The 14,319-nt window shown below is 42.0% G+C and overlaps 1 long non-coding RNA gene across 10 annotated transcripts in view; it reads right to left on the bottom strand.

Annotated features, from left to right (window-relative positions):
- Positions 1-1,301: 1,301 nt before the first annotated feature.
- Positions 1,302-14,319, bottom strand: part of LOC122541929 (uncharacterized) — a 159,705-nt gene continuing 146,687 nt past the window's right edge. For 7 of the 10 annotated variants that reach the window (XR_015754231.1, XR_015754232.1, XR_015754235.1 and 4 more), the window contains one exon: positions 4,382-5,162. This is a non-coding gene — a long non-coding RNA (uncharacterized LOC122541929). Of the gene's footprint in view, positions 1,720-4,381; positions 5,163-8,283; positions 9,526-14,319 lie in introns of those variants that run through there. The other 3 variants (XR_015754233.1, XR_015754238.1, XR_006309715.2) reach the window with 3 other exon arrangements.

Below are 14,319 nucleotides of genomic sequence, written 5' to 3'. Positions count from 1 at the left end.
TAAAAAAAATCAACTTTACAAACTTAGCAAAGTCAGGACCTAGGAAATTCTTGCAATCAATATGAGTGTTTTAAAGAAAACAGTCTTTTGGAAATTTCCTTTCCTCAGTTTTGGTTACAGACAGACTGCATACTGGGTTAAAACATTAAAACAAATTATCGTGATGGATACAAAATGAATTTGGAAGGCAAATGGAATGTTGGCCTTTATATCAAGGGAACTGGAAGACTGAGAGATGGAAGTTGCCTTACAATTGTATCAGGATATGATTCAATCCCCAATTAGAGTATTGTGTTCAGTTCTTGTGCACTATGCTCAAGAGGAATTATTGACCTTTAAGGGAACACAGAATGGATTCACTCAGACAACATAGCAGATAGGAGGGTAAAATATGAAGTTAGGTAAAGTCAAGAAGATTGGATGATTGAGCTGGAGGAGGGATGCAAATATAAGGAGACAGTTATGCAGCTCACTGGTAACAGCAGATACCAATACTTCACACAAAGGAAGGTGAAAGCACAAAACTCCTTCCCCCAAGATGTTATTCTTTTAAAATGAACCAGCAAATGATTTAAGTATCTCCTAATGAAAGATTAAAACATTAAGAGAAGCCTACTCAGCTTGATAGAGTTCTGTTTGATCATATTGAGCAGTCAGAGTGAAGGGCTGAAAATGTGTTGCTGGAAAAGCGCAGCAGGTCAGGCAGCATCCAGGGAACAGGAGAATCGACGTTTCGGGCATAAGCCCTTCTTCAGGAATGAGGAAAGTTTGTCCAGCAGGCTAAGATAAAAGGTAGGGAGGAGGAACTTGGGGGAGGGGTTTCGGAAATGTGATAGGTGGAAAGAGGTCAAGGTGAGGGTGATAGGTCAGACTGGGGTGGGGGCGGAGAGGTCAGGAACAAAGAATCAAGTCAGAGTGAAGGTCAATCATGGTCCAACTGACGGAAGAAACAAGCTGAAGTTGCTGAATAGCCCACAACAGTCCTAATGCTCCTCAAACACTTGGAATTATACCATTGTAACATGGAAGAAGAATTACTTGTTCTAGATGTAGGTTTGCTCGCTGATCTAGAAGGTTCATTTTCAGACGTTTCATCACCCTACTAGGTAACATCTTCAGTGAGCCTCCGGACAATGTACTGCTGATAATTCCTGCTTTCTCTTTATAGGTTTAGGTTTCTTTGGGTTGGTGATGTCACTTCCTGTGGTGATGTCATTTCTTATGATGATGGGAAATGACATTACCAACCCAAAGAAACCCAAACCTATAAAGAGAAAGCAGGAATCAACAGCAATGCTTCATCTGGAGGCTCACTGAAGATGCTACCTAGTGTGGTGACGAAACATCTGAAAACGAACCTTCCAGCTCAGTGAGCAAACCTACATCCAGAATCTCAATCTGAGCCACAAATCTTCCCAAAACTCGCTAAGAACTACTTGTCTTTAACAGAGTAAAAATGTTTGGTATACATATTAACAATCAGCCATTCTTTGCTAATGGTATTTGTTAGCTATTCTGGATATTTTTGTTTAAACTATAAGCAGTGAAGACTCAATCAAGAAAGGAATCTGTGAGTTCAACAGTTGAATTAAACAGTGATGTTAAAGTGACACAATCCTGGAAACATTCTGTGTTAAAGATTATCTGCTGATGACAATCCATTCTCTTCCATATTGCCAAGTTCAATAGCTGACCAGTGTCCACAATGGGGTAAATAACCTGCAGACATTAAAGAAAGATTAACAAATGTTGAAAAAAGAACTCTTATGACTCTATTAAACGTTTATTAAAGAGGGGCTTTGATAGCACCCATTTCACACTTTGTACACATAATTCATCAATTGCTGAGCCGACACTGGTTTGTTTCAGTTGGTTAAAAAAAACTTGTATTTAGGTATTTTTGTGACATCAGGACATCCCAATCTGCTTTGCAGCCAATGAAATACAGCAATCACAATTCCAATAGAAGGAAATGCAGAAGCAAATGTGTGCACAGCAATGTCCAACAAACTCCAACCATAAATAAAGATGTGATCTTGTTTAGTGGTGCTGGATAATCGGGTGATTGATATTGGGCTGGACAGTAACAAGAACCACCTTGCTCTTCTTCAAAATATAACCACAGCATTTTTAATGTCCACCAGGGATAGCAGTTAGAGCTGCAGTTATCTGAAAGGCAGTGCCTCCCTCAGTGCAGCGTTCTCTCAGTATCACCATGCGAGTAGCAGTTGAGGTTTCCCTGCTTATATCGCTGGACTAGACCTTGAATCAAAAGTAAGAATGATCCCTCCTGTACCACTGACAAGTGTGCACTTGTACTCTCACTTTCTGTCAGTAAACAATGCCATCAGGTTCCACTCCGCTTTCAAAACATGACCTCTGTTGGTGTCTCGGTAGTGCTGAGGGATTTCAGTGGAGTTGGACCTCAAGTCTTTCAGATCAGACATTCAGCTGTGGCCTTACTCAATGCTCAGATAGATGTGAAACATGCCCTGGTACTTGTTGAAGAACAGGATGTTCTTTACTAACTTAGCCAATACTTGATCCCAACCAACAGCTTAAGACCATAAGAAATAGGAACAGTGGTAAGCCATTCAGCCCCTCAAGCCTGCTAGCCATTTAATAGACTCATGGCTGATTTGGCATTCCTCACATCCACATTTCTGTCCTTTCCCTGTAACCCATGTGAAATAACTACACAAAGGCCAATATCCCGTCACCAAGTCACTCTTTATTTACAGGTACAGAGTGAAAGTGAGGACTGCAGATGCTGGAGATCTCCTATTTATATATGTCAGCCAGGGCTCTCTGATTAGCCCAGGTCAACAACCCCAATTAAAGATTTCATGATCAATGAGATCCTGGCCCTGATTCCAATCACAATACCTCAGTTTTTATATAGATCAAGAATTTCTCTATCTCAGCCTTAAATATACAAAACCTATCTGCCTCAACAGCTCTCTGTGGCAAAGAGTTCCAAAGATTCATAACCCTCTGAAAGAAGAAATTCCTCTTCATCTCACTCTGAAATCAGCGCCCCTGTATTCTGAGACTCTGCCCTCCCTTGTCATGTTAAACTAAAGGTTTGCTATCACCACCACTTATTGCAGCTTGCTTAGGGGCAGCTATTTGCACTGACTATGGTTTCCTGATGTAAGGAAGGAGGTAAATACATTGGAAGCTGTTCAGAGAAGGTTTTGCGACCCTGATACCTGGAATGAGCATTTCGCTTCATGAGGAAAGGTCAGACAGGCACGGCTCGCATCTTGTACCTCCTGGAATTCCACGGCAACTTGATTGAAACAGAAGATCCTGAGGGGTTTTGACAGGGTTCATGTGGAAATGATGTTTTCTCTGGTGGGAGAATCTCAGGCTCAATTCCCATTTAATACCAAGATAAGGGTGAATCATTTTTCACAGAGTTCCAAGGCTTTGAAACCCCATTTCTCCAAAGGGGATCAAAGGTGGGTCTTGGAATATATTCACGACAGGGCTTAGCAGCTTCTTGATGAGCAAAGGGGGTGAAAGATTGTCAGGAATAGACAGGAATGAGGAGTTAATGTGACAAGCCATGATCTTGTAGAGCTGGTGAGAGGGACTGATTGGCTTAATCCTGTCTTCATTGGTATATGGACATGCAACAGGCAGTTTTCAGTCCTGCTCCAGAAATTCGAGCACAGCAACAAATAAAACCGGGCTGGCACTCCTTGTGCAGCACTGAGGGAGTGCCACTCAGTCAGGGACAGCAGCTCTTAATGAGAGGTTAAACCGAGGTTCTCTATATTGGGCATAAAATATCCCGTGACACTACTTAAAATTAAAAGGGGATCTCACCCTGAAGTCCTGGCCCCCAAGATTTATCCATCAATCCACATTGAAGTTATTGTGGGTGGACTTTGTTGAACTGGGAAGTTGGTTCGTTGACTCTCCAGCTTGGTGAACATTCCCACAACAGCAGGAACCGACACCCAAGATACAAACTTTTACACAAAGCTTGATCAATCCACATTGCTAAAAACAGAGCGCGCACACAATTTTCTACATGACGACAATGACTAAAATTCAAAAAAAGTCCTTCTCAAACATTTTTCATGGGATGTGGTCATTTCTGGTTGGGCCAGCATTTATTGCACTTCCCCGATTGTCTAGAAAGCAGTGAATCACGTTGCTGTGGGTCTGGAGTCACATGGAGGCTAGACAAGGGAAAAACAGCAGATTTCCTTCCCTAAAGGACCTCTGTGAAGCAGATGGTTGTAAAAATCGCTGAGCCTGGAGATTATCAAGAGTGTGTGATGGCAGCAAAGAAATGCAGTGTTATTCCAAAATTATTCAATTCCGTGTAAATTATCTTGCGATATTCAAGAAACATGAAAGCATTGCATCTCAGTGCAAATCTCAAACTCTTTAATAAATAATAGTTTTGAACAATCAATCAGGTTCTGTAACGTGCCATTTTCTCTCCTATAACACACTCCATTATGTTGCTAATGTTGAAACAGTCAGAACACAGAGCTCAATTCACAGCTATTTACAGGTGATTAACTAAACTCTGTACAGCATACACTGAAATATTGCCACTGAGCATTCTAATAAGCAAATAAAATCAGCTGCAGTGTAAAGGTATAGAGAGAGAGAGAGACAAAACACACATGCTTCACGAGTAATAATGACTACTTGGTATTGTATTGTGAACACCTGAAATAATTCTCCACAGTTAAATTCAGGCATGGCCCCTATAGCCAAGAGCTGAACAGCAACCTTAGCCAATTTTGACACTTGCACAAATTTTCTCTGTATCTGGATTTAAGATAAGAAAACAATCAAGTTCTGTTTGAAAACTGGTTCTTGTTAAAACTGTTCAAGGACATTGACAAATACTGGTGATTTATCCAATTAACTGTCCTTACAGATAAGTCGAAGACAGCTAATCAGTCTGTCAAAGCAATGGCTTGATTCAATTTATTCTCCAGGTGACGTCTATCTTTGAATGTCTCCATTCAGGTCATTCCTGGAGATGAAGAAATATTGGAACCGTGGCCCGGTTCTGTTTCCCTATACTCAGTTCATACTTCAGTTCCGCTGCCTTTATAAGGCTATTTTTCACTGTCTACCTCCAACGCTGTCCAGTCTCGCTCAAAGTCTCTGTCCTTTGGACCACGAGCCTACAACACAAGGAACAAAATATGAGGGCATTTACTGCCCTGCTTTGAGGGGGAAAGGTGAAGGAGCTGCACTGACAAGATGGATGAAGGTGTTACAGCGTCTGGGAGGGAAGAAATAATCAATGCTGTTGGTGCCTTTGACATTTCACAATCTCAGTCGCTTGAAAAGTGCACAAAGGACATAAGAATCCTGCAGCTGAGACACAACCACACGCTCATTAACCCTTGGAGCGCTGTACCTAACATACACATTTGCCCCCTGGTTCAGTTCTCAATAAGAAGATTATGTTGTAATGTAAAATGCTTTATGATAGTCCACTAAACAGTAATTAAACAGGACAGTGGGATTAGGCTGTGTGGGATATTAAAATGTGGAGGTGCCAATGTAAGACTGGGATGGACAAGGTCAGAAGTCACTTGACATCAGGTTATAGTCCAACAGGTTTATGTAAATCACAAACTTTCAGAGCACCACTCCTTTATCCTCAAAGCACCAAAAGCTTGTGATGTCAAATAAACCTGATACAGTATTAAGTGACTTCTGACCTTAGGATATTAAAGGGCACGGGACTGAGAGGTACGAACATATGAACAGGAATAGGCCATTCAGTCCATCGAGACTACCCCATCATTTATTAAGAGTCATGATTTGGAGATGCCGGTGTTGGACTGGGGTGTACAAAGTTAAAAATCACACAACACCAGGCTATAGTCCAATAGGTTTAATTGGAAGCAGTAGCTTTCGGAGCGATGCTCCTTCATCAGGTGGTGAAGGAGACTGATGAAGGGTGAAGGAGCGCCGCTCCGAAAGCTAGTGCTTCCAATTAAACCTGTTGGACTATAGCCTGGTGTTGTGTGATTTTTAACTTCATTAAGAGTGTGTTGATTGAGCACTCAATCCTTTTTACTCAGCTCATTTCAATAAGCCTATACAGTAAACCACTGCTAATCAGAAATCTATCAATATTTACCTTAAAAATACTCAAAGGTTGAGCCTCCATAACCCTCTGGGGGTAGAGAATTCCAAAGGTCTACAGCCATTTGAATAAAATAATTTTTCCTCATCACCAACTGAAGTGATGTCCCCTTATTTTTATGTTGTGCTCCGTAGTTGTTGACACCCCCCAACCAGAGGGGAAACATCTTACCCTGTCTTTCCCTTCAAGAATTTTGTAAAGCTTGATAAGATGACTGCTCATTCTTCAAAATTCTAGAAAATATAGGCCCAGTTTGTCCAAGCTCTCTCCATAGGACAGTCCCACTCCCCATGTACAAGTCTGATGAATCTTTATCGCATTCCCTCGATGGCAATAATATCTTTCCTTTTGGGCTGGCACAGTGGCTCAGTGTTTAGCACTGCTGCCTCATAACACCAGGGTCCCAGGTTCGATTCCAGCCTCGGGTGACTGTGTGGAGTTTGCACACTCTCCCCGTCCCTGCATGGGCTTCCTCCGGGTGCTCCGGTTTCCTCCCACAGTCCAAAGATGTGCAGGTCAGGTGAATTGGCCTTGCTAAATTGCCCGTAGTGTTAGGTCAATTAGTCAAAGGGAAATGAGTCTGGGTGGGTTACTCTTCGGAGGGTTGGTGTGGACTGGTTGGGCCAAAGGGCCTGTTTCCACACTGTAGGGAATCTAATCTAAAAAATGGAGACCAAAACTGCACACAGTAATCAAGCTCCTGTACAATTGAAGCAAAATTTCAATGCTCCTGTATTCAAAATCCCCTTGCAATAAAGGCTAACATTTCATTAAATCTTCACAAAATCTTAGTGCACCTACATGTTAGCCTTCAGTGACTTATCAACAAGGACACCTAGGACATTTTGTACATCAACACCTCCCAAAATCTCACCATTTAAGAAATACTCTGTGTCTCCTAACAAAGTGAATAGCTCACATTTTTCCACATTCTAATCGAAAAGTGTGCAGAAGATAAGGGGGATAGTGGGATTGTGGTGGCTCAGTGGTTAGCACTGCTGCCTCACAGCACCAGGTATCTGGGTTCAATTCCACCCTCGGGCAACTGTTTGTGTGGAGTTTGCACATTCTCCCCATGTTTACATAGGTTGCCCCTTGGTGCTCCAGTTTCCTCTTACAATCCAATGGTACGCAGGTTAAGTGGATTAGCCATACTAAATTGCCCATAGTGTCCAGGGATGTGCAGGCTGGGTGGATTAGTGATGGGAAATGTAGAGTTAAGGGATTGGGTAGGTCTGGGTGGGATGCTCTTCAGAAGGTCGGTGTGGACTTGATGGGCTGAATGGCCTGCTTCCACGTTGTGGGGATTCTATAATTCTGTGATTAAAGGGTGCAGGGAGTTAGGGAGAGAATAGGATTGGTCTGGGTGGAACATGTGGAGATAAACATTCCTGTGGATTTGGTGAATCATAGTCCAGTTTCTGTTTAAGACAAGGCCTGTGTACTACACTGTTACTATTGAGGTCATTCTATCACTAAAATGTGGCCTCATTCACTCAAGGGCAACTTTTGGAGCTTAAAGTGAGAGACTGAGTTGGTGTAGAAATGTAGAGTGTAGTACAAGCTCATAATGTAGACTTCAGAAAAGCTGCAATATGTTCGGTGTATACAATCACTAACAGGAAGCAAAAGGTGAAGTCAGGTCTGGACCTTCAATACAGATGTGTATAGCCTCAGGTTTATACAAGACTCATGACGCACCTGTGGGCATTGTTCAAAGCAATTTAAAGGATGGACAAGTCACATTGAGATGATATATTATTCTGCTGCTCAGATGGGACAACACAATTGGTGTGTTCTGTTGAGATCAAATATTGCAGAAATTAGGACATCCTAAAGTGAATTAGAGATTCATTTCCATTGGTACTTTCAGGACAGGATTGTCCTTCATAGATTGGTAGGTGCTTGTAAACTCCTGGCTTTCTCCGCAACATCATAAAAAGTATCTAGAAATTATTTTGTACAATTTCTAAAATAAATTGTGGAATCCTTACAGTACAGAAAGGGGCCATTCAACCCATTGAGTCTGCATTGACCCTCCAAAGAGCATACAACCCAAACCCAGCCCCCTATCCTATCCCCATAACTCCACATTTAGCAAGGCCAAACCACCTAACCTACTCATCCCTGCACACTTTGGACAATTCAGCATGACCAATTCACCTGACCTGCACATCTTTGGATTGTGGGAGGAAACCCACACAGACACAGGGAGAATGTGTAAACTCCACACAGACAGTCGCCCGAGGCTGGAATCGAACCCAGGTCCCTGGTGTTGTGAGGCAGCAGTACTAACCCCTGAGCAAGAAAAATATATATTTTGCATTGATATAGCATCTTTCACAGTATAAAGATGTCCCAAAGTGTACAACCATTTTGCACACAGGAAACTTCCCCCAAACAGCAATACCTATCAGAAGGATGTTGTGAAACTTGAAAGGGTTCAGAAAAGATTTACAAGGATGTTGTCAGGGTTGGAGGATTTGAGCTATAGGGAGAGGCTGAACAGCCTGGGGGTGTTTTCCCTGGAGCATCGGAGGCTGAGGGGTGACCTTATAGAGGGTTACAAAATCATGAGGGGCATGGATAGGGTAAATAGACAAAGTCTTTTCCCTAGGGTGAGGGGGTCCAGAACTAGTGGGCATAGGTTTAGGGTGAGAGGGGAAAGATATAAAACAGACCTAAAGGGCAACTTTTTCACGCAGAGGGTGGTACATGTATGAAATGAGCTGCCAGAGGATGTGGTGGAGGCTGGTAAAATTGCAACATTTAAGAGGCATTTGGATGGGTATATGAATAGGAAGGGTTTGGAGGGATATGGGCCAGGTGCTGGCATGTGGGACTAGATTGGGTTGAGATATCTGGTTGGCATGGACGGGTTGGACCGAAGGGTCTGTCTCCATGGTGTACATCTCTATTACTCTATAGCTATATGTTAATATCCAGATGATCTGTTTCAATGGTGTTGATTGGAGGAGAAATACTGATCAAGATACCGCCTCTTTTTCATTCTTTGATGGGATATGGACACCACTGCCCTTGAACACAAAGCTTACTAGGTGTCATTTCAGAGGATGGTTAAGAGTCAACTACATTGCTGTGTGTCTGGAGTCACATGTAGACCAGACCAGGCAAAGATGACAGATTTCCATCCAAAGAACATTTCTAATGGATTGTTTACAATTTTGGATTGTAGATTGATAGTCGCCATTAATGAGACTAGTTTCAATTCCAGATTTTATTCATTTTATGAAATACTACCAACTGCTGCGATGTGATTTGAACCCCCATCCCTGAAGCATCAGACTAGGCCTCTGGATTACAATTTCAGCGAGATCACTGCTTCCCCACCAACTTCCAGCATCACAGGATTCTTTTACATCCACCTGGGAGAGCAGAGAATGGAACATTTATACAAATTCACCGACAAAACAAAAGCAAATTGCCATCACAGGCTGGGTGAGAAAGTAAGCCGAAGGTTTCTGGTGAGACTGTGGTGTGTGGGGTTGTTCCTGCATCACTGTCGCTGCCTGGGAAAAGCTCACTCGAGTATTTCATTCATCAGGGATGTTCAGAGACTGTGAAGAAAGCAAATCTAGAGTGATCCGCATACCAGATCGCAGATGAGGTGCAAGGAGCTGAACACAACAAGTGCATGCATTTTACAAGGTTATTTGTTTGGACCTGAAGTATTTTCTATTGATTTCTTGTTGTTTTTCCCCTCGCTGACCAGCTGGAGCCTGAAAGAATTGTTACTGTCCCACTCTGGGTGGCTGGGTCTTCATATTCATTTCACTGCGCTGGGAAATCAATGAGAATTTTGATTAAAAGCTCCAATATAGAAGGAGTGAGAAATACTAAAGGCAGAGCAGCAGAAATAGGAGCTAATTAACACCCATCACACTACCAGAAAGACACTGTGTTCAATGAACAACCAGAATTGTTTTTCGTTTGAGATTCCAATTCTAAACAAACAGATACATTTTCATGAGTTGAAAATGGAATGGTATATTACAAGGGGTTATATTAAAGAGATCATAGCAGTCGTAGTTAATATAAATACAGCAGCAATTTCTAACCCGAGGTCCCCACAGGCAACTTAGATGCAACCTGTGAAGTTTTTCAGGTCACAGAGATGCAGTCTGAATCAATGTTCCCATTTATTATTGTGGAACCCAAACTGCTGAAACCAACAAATCTTTCTGTTTAAATTCAGAATTGATTTGTTGGTGAAGGAGCAATCGGGAGGCTGAATCTTCTTCCATAATATTAAAGACTGCAGAATACAACAGAGCTAGGATTACAAGGGTAGACTGAAGTTCACGTTTTTTTGTGGGAGTGGGAGTCTCTGGCTGAGCTAACCTTCATTACCATTTCCAAATTGCACTTGAACTGAAAGGAGTGCTCAGGCTGTCTCAGAGGGTAGTTAAGGGTTGACCATATTTTTATGGGGATGGAATCACATGTAGACCAAGCAAGAATGGCCAATTTCCTTATCTAAAAGATGGGTCTTTGCAAGTATTGATACTACATTCAAGATCACGCTGCTCCCCCCCAGACTAACTTTCAATTTCAGGCTTTTGTTTAATTAACTGGATTTAAACTCCACCAGCTACCTTGGAGGGATAGAGGCCAAATGCAGGCAAGGTGGGACTAATTTGGGTTGGGACTATAGTCAATGTGGACTAGTTGGACGAAAGGGTCTGTTTCCATGCCAACACAATTCTACGACTCTCTCCATGGATGCCACCAGACTTGCTGAGTTTCTCCAACAATTTCTGTTTTTATTTGGAGATATAAGCTGGTTACTAGTCCGATGACAGGACTGCAGTGCCACCATCTTCCCGCAAATACTGGCTCTATGTGAATTCAATACTTGTCAATATAGGGATTAATGAATATGCGGGTACACCTCTGAGGTATGCTATAATCTAATTGTGACCTCGATAACCATGGCGGATGGTCGGAACCAAGGCAGTAATAAACTGAAGGTCTGTAATGGGGTGGAAGGACGGAGAGATTAGGGATGGTGGTGCAAGGTGACCAAAGACAAATAAAATGAGCAAAAGACAAATTGAAAGGTGATGGAAATAGGAAGAGCAGAATTATTGCTCGCAGTTACTGTCTGAAACAGTGAGTACGGAGGCTATGATCTGAAATTATTGAAGCAAACGTACAATCTGGAATGCACAAAGCGACAAACCAAATTTACCAATATTATTCTAACTGATAAAAACTTTGTCAGTTAGAATACTATTGATAAGTTTGATTACAGTAGTATTTCGAAGTTTGATTATAATAATATTTTGAAGAAAGCTTTTGATGTAGGATTTGATTCAAAAAGCAGATCTTATTCCAGTGGAGAAGCAGAGAGATCTCAATGGGCAAAATTTGACACAAAACTGAGAAGGAGGCATGAGAATGGGTACGCAAAAGCTCACTCAAAGTGATAGGATGGAAGGAAGGACTTAAAGGGATAGAGAATGAGAAAGGAGTGCAGCATGGGCAGACTTCCTTCCTGAAGGATGCCATTAGATACCAGATGGGATTTGAACCCATCAACATTAGCCTGTGCCTTTGATTGCCAGTGCACTATACCACCATTTGTTGGATTGACTTTAGACTGGGAATAAAAGACTTTTTGGTCAAGACTGGTTTGGCAGCATTCCTGGAAGTACAGAAAGCCTAGAATTTCCCAAAGCCCATTCGCCATCTACAAGTTACAAGTCAGGAGTGTAATGGAATACTCCTCACTTGCCTGGATGGGTGCAGCTCTAACATACTCAAGAAGCCTGATACCATCCAGGACAAAGCAACTTGCTTGATCCACTCCCTCCACCATTGACACCCAGTAGCAGCAGTGTGTACCGTCTACAAGATGCACTGCAGCAATTCACCGAGGCTCCTTAGACAACACCTTCCAAACCCATGATTATTTGCATCTAGAAGGACAAGGGCTGCAAGTGCATGGGAACGCCACCTCCTGTATGTTCCCCTCCCAACCACTCACCATCCCTACTTGGAAATATATCACAAATCCTTCAGTGTCATTGAGTCAAAATCTTGGAATCCTAAAGATATTGTGGGTCAACCTACAGCATGTGGACTGCAGTGGTTCAAGCAGGCAGCTCACCCCCACTTTTTCCAGAGTAACTAGGGGCGGGTAATAAATGGTGGCTGATAGTGGCACCCACAACTCATGAGTGAACAAAATAAACAGACTAGTTGTTTCCCCTTGTGGGTGAGTTTAGGATCTTACGGCAAAATTTCAGAGTAAGGAACTATCCATTTCAGGCAGAGATAAGGAGGAATTCCTTCATTCAGAGGGTAGTGAAACTGTAGAGGTTGGCTCATTAAGCATAGTCAAAGCTGAGATACACATTTTTAATCAGTAAGGGAATCAAGAGTGGTGGGGAAAAAGATTATCAGATCAGCCATGACCTTATTGAATAGTGGAGCAGACTCGATGGGACGAATGGCCTCTTTCCACTTCTACATGGTCTGGTCTGTCAGGATCAAGAAAATGTCAAATCATAGCCGACATTAAGATGAGCCTCATAGCGTTGGTCCTATTGCAAAGTCTGAAGCCAATTACGTTCCCGGTGACAACAATTGGTTTTTGTATCAATATTTCATTCTTAACTCACTTCCGGAATAAAAACGGGAGGAAATGGACTCTGAAGTAAAAAAGGAGAGATTGAGAAAACTCGGTGCCAAAAACCTCTTGGAGGTGTGTTTGAGAGAAAGGAGAGAGAAGTGAATAGGTCAAAGTGATCAGGGAGGATGTTGAAGGAAGTGAACTCATAGCAAGTAAGGCTCCTCTCTCACTGGGAAAGTTGCAGGGGGCAGGAGGGTTGCACATTGGGCTTGAATCATGGCAGAGAGTTAGAGTTGAAGGGTGTAGAGGGTTACAGAGATAAGGGGGTGCAATGGAGAAAGCCCATGACAGGAGTAAATATTCAGACAGCAATAAAGGTACATTTCAAAGGATTCTCTTGATGAAGAAGACTACCCAATGACCCCTATAGGAAGAGATAATTCCTGTAGCAATGAAATCATTCAGTGCCTCACAGCAGAAGTATGTTTAAATTAGAATTAAACACTTCACCGGTCTCTTAAATATGTATAAATACAATAACTCTGTATCCAGCTGCTGTTTTATTCCACTTCATGCTCACTGGCCTGCCTGTCACATCAACAATAAAACAGAATTTGCTAAATACGTTAGATTTTGCTCAAGTAGAAAATAAACTGTAATATGCGTTCAATTTGCTCTTAATAATTAAAAAATATATCCCCCAAACCATCTTCCTCCAGTCCAGGTCTGTGAATTATGTGACAGCCATGTGCATTCCTGTAAATTTTAAAAAATGGTTCATGAATCATATCAAAGTAATATAAACCCACAGATTATGATTTTAATTACTTTAATCCATCATTTTAATAAGAAAACAGGATAATAGTGTTTGCACTGACACCATCTACAAAGTGGCCTTTTGAAAAGGAACAATAGCCATATTTGGTGAAGAGCTGCCTTGGTAACCTGTGACCCCTACATTTGTATAGCCCCCATCTGGATCTGACTATACAGGTCCGGAGCACAAAAATCTTCGCTGACACTTCAGTGCAGAGCTGAAGGAATGCCATGTTGGTTGAGGTGTTCACTATGAGGTAGCAGGGCACCCCATCGAGTCTCTCATGTTGATATAAAAGATTCTTCCATCATTGTCTATCCCTTAAATCAACATCATGAAAATAGATGATCCAATCATTGTCACATTGTTGCTTTCAGGAGCTTGTTGTGCAGAAACTGGCTACAACGCTTCCTACTTTACAGTGTTGTAGTTTCTGGGTCAAACATCACTTTCAGTTTAATGTGATCTGAATGGTCCTTACATACTTGTTACTACTACCATGGGGAATGAGGTCTCGTTGACACAAATGTCTTGAAGTTTGTTAACAACACTAGCTCATTGTAGTGTTATACAATCTCAAATTTAAACACGTTCTATACTTACAGCTGATTGTAACACTCCACAAGGCTGGTGGACTGACTACCCACTGCACTTTGACTACTGAACGTGAAGAAGCATGAACTTTGATGTCAGAACACTGCATGGTATGATGTCATTTCACCCATAATATTCAGGGATGTGCAAGTTAGATGGATTAGCCATGGG

This window comes from Chiloscyllium plagiosum, unplaced genomic scaffold (genome assembly GCF_037043375.1).
Source record: "Chiloscyllium plagiosum isolate Xiang-an unplaced genomic scaffold, Cpla_swu_hap1 HiC_scaffold_43, whole genome shotgun sequence".
Taxonomy (NCBI): domain Eukaryota; kingdom Metazoa; phylum Chordata; class Chondrichthyes; order Orectolobiformes; family Hemiscylliidae; genus Chiloscyllium; species Chiloscyllium plagiosum.
Note: the sequence above shows the minus strand (reverse complement) of the source record. Positions and strands in the feature narration are given on the sequence as shown.